Source organism: Leptonychotes weddellii, chromosome 7, assembly GCF_054177405.1.
Source record: "Leptonychotes weddellii isolate Sample4059 chromosome 7, ASM5417740v2, whole genome shotgun sequence".
Classification (NCBI taxonomy): domain Eukaryota; kingdom Metazoa; phylum Chordata; class Mammalia; order Carnivora; family Phocidae; genus Leptonychotes; species Leptonychotes weddellii.
This window is the reverse complement of record NC_138375.1, coordinates 437,250-446,518: the sequence shown is the minus strand read 5'-3', so window position 1 is coordinate 446,518 and position 9,269 is coordinate 437,250. Positions and strand designations below refer to the sequence as shown.

The following is a 9,269-nucleotide window of genomic DNA, read 5'->3' as shown; positions in this document are numbered from 1 at the left end:
GCGGGGGCGCGGGCGCACGCCGGACACCGGGTCGCGCGCGGCCGAGTCGCGGAGGCGCCCGCTGCAGTCGCCGCATCTCCGAGGTAAGCGTCCGCGGGGCTCGGTCCGGGGCGCCGGGCGCAGGACCCCCCGCCACCACGACCCGCCGCGCCTGCCACCTGCGCCCGCCGAGCCCCCTCCCGGCTGCGGGCCCCGTGCGTCCGTGCGACCCCGGCCCTGGGCTTCCCGGCGGTGGGCTCTGCGCGCTCGTGCCCCCGGGGGCTGCGTCGGGGGCGTGAGTCTGGGGGCGCAGAGGGCGCGGGCAGCGGCGACCGCGCTGCAGACAGGTGGGTTCATACATGGGCCCCGGTGAGGCGCTGTGGCCTTTCCCGGCGTCAGTGCTTCACGCGACAAAGACGACCCTTGCAGCCCCTTTCCCCGTCGCACGCGCTCCGCGCCCCCAGACCGCACGCCTGGGCCTGTCCAGGTCCAGCTGCGCGGACCCTGTTTGCCGATGCCCAGGCCCGGGATGGCTGCCGCCCGCGAAAGGGCGGGGATCAGGGCTTAGAGGGTGTGAAAGGGAGTCACTGTCCTGCAGCGCGAATTCTGGGAGACCCAGGGCCACACCAAGGGCCGGAATGAGCCTGATGCTTTGGCAGAGACTCCTCGTCGCCCCCTCGGGGTCCCGAGCCCCCCCCCCCCCGCCCCAGTGTTTGCGTCACCATCCTCACCCCAGGTGAGAGTGTGGGACCTACAGTATGCAAATCCAGAAGCTTCGCGGAGGGGTGTTGTGTTCTCCCATCTAACAGCCGGCTGGCACGACTGATAGATTCTCTCGCGCACACCTCTGGGGAGCAGGGCCCTGCCTCTGAAGGAAGACGGGAGGAGAAGCCTTTATTCTGGGGTTTCAGTTACATAAACGTAGCCCCGAAATGAGGGGGCAAGAAAATCCATTCCTGCTGCCCTGTTCATGGACATTTTGATAGGCGTTTTGCGTCTCTGATCATCAGACGCCTTTTTGGGTTAGCTGGCTATGCTGTCATCCATCTGCGTGTTCATTGGTTAATTCACCTGACATTTACTGCATGCTGGCAGGGTCTCTGGGGGACGCTGAAAACAGGACCCAGCACTCAGCAGGCCTCCCTGCACTCCCCACCTCCAAACTCTCAGGGAGGACCCACCAGGGGTGGGGTGGGGGGTCAGCCCCGGGCTCCTGGGAGGTGATTGGTCAAGGCTGACCTGAATCCTGAGTGCACTGGGACCCCAGGGGGATGGAGTGGTGGGGAGAGAGAGCTTGGAACAGGCAGGCAGCGGGGGTGGGCAGTGAGAAGCTGGCTTTGATGGGTGCCTTAAACTGGATTCCATGACCCCGTCTCTGGTACCAGCCGCTGCTCCCATCACATGGTCCAAATCACAGGGCTCCGTGAGGGGTGATGGGGGGAGGGGTGCTGCTGAATTTCCTGGAGTGTTTGCAGAAAGCTGCCGCAAGAGGGTATGTGCGCTCTCCTGGGGAAAGGCTGTACGGCTCTCGTGATTTCCAGACGGCTCCCTGACTCAGGAAGGTGCCATGATGTAAAATGCCTGTCCACGCGTGCAGAAGAACGGGGTGATGGACATCAGAGGCAGCTGTGTTGGCTGTATTCTTATCTTCCTGGCGTTGTTTGGCTCATCTTCCTGAATGCTTTGAAGTTGCAGTAAATAACTGTTGTAACCATATGCAAGGTTATAAATTCTCATGGTGGAAAACGAGCAAATCACAGGAGAATTTCATAAAGAAATTTAAATCATTCATTACTGCTTGAGATTTACGAGAAGGCTTTTAGCAGCCACACCGTCCTGGGGCGGCAGAGCGCTCCCGGCAGGAGAGGCTGAGAATTAAAAGCTTCCTCTGGGAGAGGCCGCACTGCCTCCGAGCCAGGCCTATTTATAGCTGGTGATGTTGCTGGTGAGGCGGGAGGAGCACGTACAAGATGCCATCTGGGGATCTTGGGACCATGGGGCAAGGGGCCCCGCTGCACCTTGAAGTATCAGGTCTTCCTTGGGCCCGGCCTGACGTCACCGTCTGGACCTGAGGGCCGAGTCCACCTGGGCCACAGTCCCTGGGCGGGATCGACCCATGCTCAGCGCCTGCTGCTGAGCAGCAGGTACACTGGGAAGGGGGGGTGGGGCTGGGAAGTGGTCTCCGGCTGCCCCGTGTGTGGGGGGCACAGCCCTGGTGTCACAATGACAGTATGGTCTGTGCTCAGCAGCCCTCTTCAGAGGGGGAGCCCCCACTGCCTCTGAAAGTCAGTGCCCGGAATGGCTTTGATTGGCCCTGGGGGCCTCAGGGAGGGCGCCTCCAGGGAGGGCGCCTCCAGGGACGGCCCCTGGGGAAGGGCAGCTCCCCACAGGAGCCTGGCTGCCGTCTCCAGGTCTCCTCCGACGTGGGAGTCAGTCTGGCCGCAGGCGCCATCCCCACCTCGGGCGAGGGCACACTGTGGCGGCTCCCTTGTGAGTTGCAAGTTAACGTCCAAACGCAGGACCTTCTTTGCTGAACAGTCAGAAGTCTTCCACAGTGTCAGGAAGTGACAGTTTCCCGCTCATCTTCCCCGCCCTCTCCCAGAGCCTGCGCTCCTCTCCTTAGCAGAGGGACCTGCAAGCCTGTCCTCCAAGGAGCACGCCCACGCCGCCACACGTGTCCCAGCGTGTCCCAGTGTGTCCCCAGCGTGTCCCAGCGTGTCCCGTGTCCCAGCATGTCCCCATGTGTTCCAGCATGTCTCCAGCGTGTCCCAGCGTGTCCCCGCATGTCCCAATGTGTCCCCAGTGTGTCCCGGCATGTCCCCAGCGTGCCTGTGTCTCTAAGTTTCTTAGCATAGTGCAGTGCCCCCTGTGGGCTCTGTGTGACCTCCTGCCCTGAGCCACGTTTCCCCAGATCCCATCCTGTCACACCCGTGTGACCGCCTGTCTGCCGAGCACCCGGCAGTTGTCAGGGGAGCAGACGCAGCCTCCACTTGGGAAGCTCTCTCTGCAGTGGGGGGGCCACACAGCGGCCAGCGTCCTCCGGTGACCCCGTGTAGGCCTCACCCGCCCCATCGTCCCATCTGCACCTGGGAGGGGTCAGCCAGGCGGGCAGGTTGTGGGGCGTGGGGTGTGAGTGTGGCCCCTGAGCCGATGTTAACGCAGGTGCCCCTCGAGTCTGACCCTGCGGCCCTGGGTCTCGAGCTGTCCATCAAAAGCCCGTTCACGCCCTCTTACCAGTCCAGGTATGCACGCTGCGCTACAGACTGTGTGTGCTTCGCGGTTCTCGCTGACCCTCAGCCCCGCTCTAGCCCTTTAATGCTGGACAACAGACTGCCCCCAAACCAGGGGGTTAAGACAGGGCCCGTGTTTGCTTTGCTTGCAGATCTGCCACCCTGCAGAGCTTGGTGTGGACGGCGGTCTCCGTCCCCTGGCCGCGGCTGGGGGGTCTGCTGGCCGGGCAGGACCACCCGAGGCCACGCTTGTGGCCAGCACGAGGCTCCTCTCTGTGCAGGGCCTCTCCAGAAGGTTCGCCTGTCCCAAGAGAAGCAGGGAAGCCACATCTCTCCATCGCACGGCTGTGTGCTGGGGTGCAGGCCGCTAGGGACGTGCCCTGGCTCAAGGCAGGGAGCTTGCGGGTGGGAGATGATTTCGTGGTGCTTCTGAGAACCAAGGGTGCAGTCCCTGTGCCCCGCCCTGCGCCCCTGGGCCGTGGATGTTGCTGCAGCCGGCCCCTGGGGTCGGCGTCTGCCCGCCCCTCGCTGGCCTGCTGTCTGCAGGCGGCAGGGCCTGCCTCCATGGGGAGACGGCCCCCTCGGCCACCCTGGTTCTGACTCACCGCGGCTTGTCAGCTGCCCTGCATCCGCCTGCTCTGAGGCCGTGCCTCTCGGAGGCGCCCCCGCAGGAAGTGCCCATGCCAGGCCCTGCCCGTTGCAGGCTCCTTCACAGACTCGGGAGACGAGCCGCCGTTTGCCACGCGTGACAGGTCTTCTCCCTGGCCCCGCGTTTCTCTCCCCTGGTGATGTTTTCTGACGAATGGAAGTCCTTGCTCTCAAGCTGGCGGCCTTCACGAAACACCAACTGTCCTTCAAGGACAGGGGTCCCTGGGTGCAGATCCTTCCCCGTGCCGAGGACGGCTGATGCCCTGGCTCTTCGGCCTTTCCTGCCGCGCTCCGTGAGCACCCGAGGCGGGGTGGAGGCCCGTCTGCGTGCGCGTCGGCTCTTGGCGTCCCGCAGGGGCTTCCTGTCCCTGCGCCGGAGGGGGCCATCTTCGTTTCCGGAGCTTTCCATCCAGTCTCGACGCCCACGGAGCCCATCTTGTTCTTGTCTCAAGATCACCGGTGTCCACAGCCCTTCGCCTGGATGCCCAGACATGAATATTGTTGGAATTTGTATCTGGGTCAAATGAAAACTGCGGTTGAATTTAGGGACAGTGGATGTCTTTATTTAGATTCCAACCCCTGTTTATAATGTCATTACTTAGACCTTTGTTTCTTTCAATGACAGAGTTTCCTGTGTCGATGGTCTTGTGCGTCCTTTATGAGAGTTGCGTTTCTTCATAATATTTTAAATGGTTCATTTCTAAATGCTTTTTACCATCTGTCTTTGCTGCCGCATGGAAGTGAGGTAGACCCCCGTGCGCTGACCGTGTGTCCAGAAACATCGCTAAACCCACTCGCCCGATTCTAATAACCGAAGGACTTCCTTCAGTTCTGGTGTGTGCCCGACCCTAGAAACTGCAGATCATGAGGTTTTTCTTCTCTCACCATTTCTACATCTTTATTTCCTTTTCTTGTCTCATTATACTGACATGGTGAATAGAATACTTGCTCCGACTTGAAAAGAAAATCTTTCAGTATTTCATTTTAAGTGTGATGACTTTTTTAGTTTTTTGCAGGCAACCCTTTTTCTCATATTAAGGGTTTTGCCCTCTTCTTCCGATTTGCTAAGAATTTGTATGATGAATAGATGCTGAATTCCATCCAAGGCTCTGCCTGCATTTACAAGATGCTGACGCGATATTTACTCTCCGTCAGCACGAGGGACTGCACGGACGGGTCCTCATGTGAGACTAGTCTTGCATTCCCAGCACGGCCCCAACTTGATTGCAAAGTGTTGATCCTTTTTATCTACGAGTGGATTCTGTTGACTAATATTTTGTTCAGGATTTTGAAGAAAAGCTTTAATGTCTGTGGCCAGCTTCGCAGGTCAGCCTGTGCATGTGCGTGGACTCGGGTCCGCACCGGGGTCGGGGCCCATGTGCCGCAGCCCCTCCGGCCGCGGCTGCCTCGCCCCTCCGGCAGGGCTGCTCCTCGTGCTGTAAGCCTCCCTCGAATCAACAGGCTTGTGTGCCACACCCCTCCTCCAGCTGCCTCCACCATGCGGCCAGGTCGGGTCTCTGTGTGGGCAGAGCTCCCTCCCTGGGAGCCCATCCTCTGGGGCCCCTGGAATCCGGCCCTGCCTGCCCCCCGGGCTCTCTGTGCCACCACCTGGCTCCTGTCGTCCACGGCTGCTCTGGGCCGGCTGTAACACAGAGACTTTTCCTGCCTCAGCTCTGGGGCCAGAAGCCTGGGATCCAGGTGGGCAGGGCCATGCTCCACCCAGAGGACCCAGGGGAGGGTCCGTCCCTCCTCTTCCAGCTCCCGGGGTTCCAGAGGTCCCTGGGCTTGTGGCCCCACCATCATGTGGCCTCGTGTCTATCTCTCCTCTTCCAAGAGCATGTGTCGTTGGATTCAGGGCCCCCCAGGGAGTCCAGACCTCACCTTGAGATCTTTAGCTTCATGACATCTGCAAGCAAGGTCACATTCACAGGCTCTAGGTGCCAGGGTGTGGACACGCCTTTCTCAGGGTCACCGTTCACCCCACCACGCTTGCCCCCTGCATCAGGAGCATCCAGGTCCCTCAGGCGCTGGCCAGGCAGTGTGCTGGGGGACGGAGGGCTCAGCAGCCAGGAGTGTCCTCACCCAGCCCGTAGGGCATCTCCCGCAGGTTCAACCCACGCGCCAAGATCAGAGTGTAAAGCGTGGGTAGCGTGCGCCCTGTGTCCTCGGCTCCGGCGTGGACTTGTGCTGAGTGCCCTGTTGTGGGAGCACCTTGGGAGAGCTTTTAGAGAAAGTGCAGCCCGGACGGTGAGCCATGGGGATTCGAGTCAATTCTCGTACGGGTCTGGGCAGCAGTCTGGGGGCCGCCCTCCCATGCCGCTCTCCCGTCCTTGGTTCTGAGGCCCTCTCTCAGGAACGGGGGTGTGCCGTGGTGCCCCTCCAGCCGTGTCTCCCTGGGGGCTCTCTTTTGGCCCCCACACCCTTCGTTTTCTTAGATCCACATGCAGACATGCTCCACTCCACACTCCTGGCCACTGGTGCTCTGGGATTCCCTGTGAAACTTGCTGAGGGAAACAGGGGCTCTCCCTGACGTCACGGTGGCCAGAGAATGTCCTGCTATCATGGGGAAGGGGAGGGCTCCCCAGGGGCCCTCGTGGGCCTGAAGATGCCCTCACCCTGCCATAGCCCCAGCCTTCCTCAGTTTCCCTTACTGGAAAGACAGCTGCCCCATGAGGCTGTCTTTTGAAGAGTGCACAGCCTGTCCTGGGCCCCCATCCTGGCTGCCTGGCCCCCTGTGCTGGGCGCCCCACGGCCTGCTCCCCCTCGGCAGCTGGACAGCAGCTCCCCAGGTCCAAGGCGGGGGCTCCCACAGTGACCTCGCTGTGGTCAGGTCACTGTCCAGGACAGCCAGGACGGGCCCCTGGCCCCAGATGCTGGGCTTGCTGCTCTGAACTCCCGTTTGATCTTCGGACCGGGAGCAGCAGGGGGGGTCGGCTTTACTCCTCCTCGGGCAGCTCCTTGGGACAGCCACGGCCTGGGGCTCTCCAGGGTGCCCGGCTTCATGGTCTGTCTGGGTCCGTGGCCTGGGCCCCGAGTGTGTCCTGCTCGCATGGCCCCGGGTGGCACCAGACCTTGTGCTGGGACCGTGAGGGGCCGTGACAGGGGTCTCGGGGCCGCTTTCTCTGCAGTGGGATTCCTGCCTGTCCCGCTGTCTCGCGGGAGCCCGCAGCTCAGAAAGGCCGCTTTGTCCGCCCCTGGAAGGCTCTCACCGCCTGGAACGGCTCTCAGCTGGGACGAGTGGTCATTCACATCGAGTGTCCGAGGCAGCCACGGAGTGGGCAGCCACGTCATGATAAAAAGTGTGAACAATTGCCAAAGGGCCGTGTTGTGCTCAAGTGCACTGAGAGAGAGAGAGCTGAGGACGCAGGCGTGGGGATGGTCCCGGGCGCCCCGCGGGGTCTGCGGGCTCCCGGTGGCTTCGTTCCCCTCCAGGGCAGCCCGAGGGTGAAGCAGCTCTGGACCCTGTCGCCGGGGCCTGGGCGCTGGCGGAGGCCGTGGAGCAGGGAGGCGAGCCACGTGGAGCCTTCTGTAGAGGGCCGTCCCAGGAGCCTGGTGTCCGTGTGCGGCTGCCTCCCACACAGCCTGCCAGGGAAGCCTCAAGGGGCAGGGAGGTACACACTCCTCCCCGTCGGTTCTCTTTCTCTTCCGTCTGCACACTGTTCACAGCCTCTGGGTGCTCACGGAGAGCCTGGCGGCACCCAGTAAGGGACCGCCCACAGCCAGGGCCTCCTCTCGGCTGCCCTGTGCTCAGCCGGTCACCAGGCACGCTTCTGTGCCCGTGAGCTCTGAGCCGAGCCAGCTTTATCAGATCCGCAGGAATGCTTGTGTTGCCGGGGCCCTCGAGGTTTCTTGTACATGGGATCTCAGCCAGGACCCCGGGCCTCCCCGGTCCCGTCAGTGGGCCCAGTGATAGTCTGGGGGCTTCAGCACCCACCACTTCCCCTGGACCAGGCCCAGGCGTAAAGATTCGGGGGATGTGGGGGGGTCCCCATGGGAGTGAAGACCAGGGACGCTTAGCAGTAGCCCAGGGAGAGCCCGAGTGACATCCAGAAGCTTCCCTCTGATGCTCCCACCCCCAGGAGCCCTTTCCCCCTGCAGGGCCTGTGGTGTCCATTGGAGCCCGGAGCCTGTTTCTTAATGCAGCTTGCAACACAGTGTGTCCCACGCACAGGGTCCCACACACCCAGAGGGGTTGGCACTTTGCCTGTAGCGGACGAGGTTAACCTTCCAGCTGCTGGGGCTGGGGGGCTGCCAGGGAGCGCTGAGCAGCAGAGCTCGGAGGGGGCTCCCACCCAGGCCCACAGGCCTCTGAATCGCTGTCCCCTGTTCACATCGGGAATTCTCCAGGGAACTGCTCCAAGGACACCCCAGCCTGGTTAGAAAGAATGTTTGGCCTCTTCGGGGTTCCTGGTGGAATCCAGGTGCTATGGTTGCAGGATGTTTCCTGGGGAGACTGTCTCTCTTCACGCGCCCACTGTCTCCACGGCCTGGGCTCGTCCTGCCTGCCGACAGCACAAGTCGCTGGGGTGTGACGGGGGCAGGGTTGGCCCGCTTCAAGGATGCGGGCACTGAGTTTCCGGAGGCCTAGAGTTGCAGAGTCAGGATGGAGCCCGGGAATGTGCCCGTGGCCTCGGGGGCCTCAAAGCAGGGCCAGGGGCAGGTAGGCAGGGAGGAGGGCCCAGCATTTCCCCAGAGGGTCCCTGGGAGGCTGGTCTACTGCTGCGCCCACCGCCAGATCAGAGGTTCCCAGGGAGGGGGGCAGAGGAGGGCTCATGCAGCGCCCAGCGAGGGTGATGAGAGCCAGCGGTATATGGCGGGCACAGGCCAAGGGGGTCCTGGGGGAGTTCTGTGTTTCCCTGTGGCCTGTCCAGGTTCCCAGACACAATCATCCTGCTGGCCCCGACCCGGCCCCAGTCGGCCACCATCCCTGGGCCCCCATCCCAGTGTAAGTGCCGGGTATCCGCAACCTGCTCACACACACACCAGGTCCTGCTCACACACACAGCAGGCCCTGCTCACACACACACCTGGCCCTGCTCACACACACACCAGGCTCTGCCCACACACACACCTGGCCTTGCTCACACACACACCTGGCCCTGCTCACATAACACCTGATCCTGCTCATATACACACCTGGCCCTGCTCACATACACACCAGGTCTTGCTCACACACACCAGGCCCTGCTCACACACACACCTGGCCCTGCTCACACACACACCTGGCCCTGCTCAAGCACACACCAGGCTCTGCCCACACACACACCTGATCCTGCTCACACACACACCAGGCCTAGCTCATACACACACCTGGCCCTGCTCACACACACACTAGGCCCTGCTCACACACACACCAGGCCCTGCTCACACACACACCAGGCCCTGCTCACACACACACCAGGTCTTGCTCAC

The 9,269-nt window shown here is 62.2% G+C and overlaps 1 protein-coding gene across 1 annotated transcript in view; it reads left to right on the top strand.

Moving 5' to 3' along the window:
- TPPP (tubulin polymerization promoting protein) overlaps positions 1-9,269 on the top strand; it is a 25,272-nt gene continuing 16,003 nt past the window's right edge. The window contains exon 1 of the mRNA XM_081825834.1: positions 1-83. The gene's annotated coding sequence lies outside the window, so the exon portion shown is untranslated. The remainder of the gene's footprint in view (positions 84-9,269) is intronic.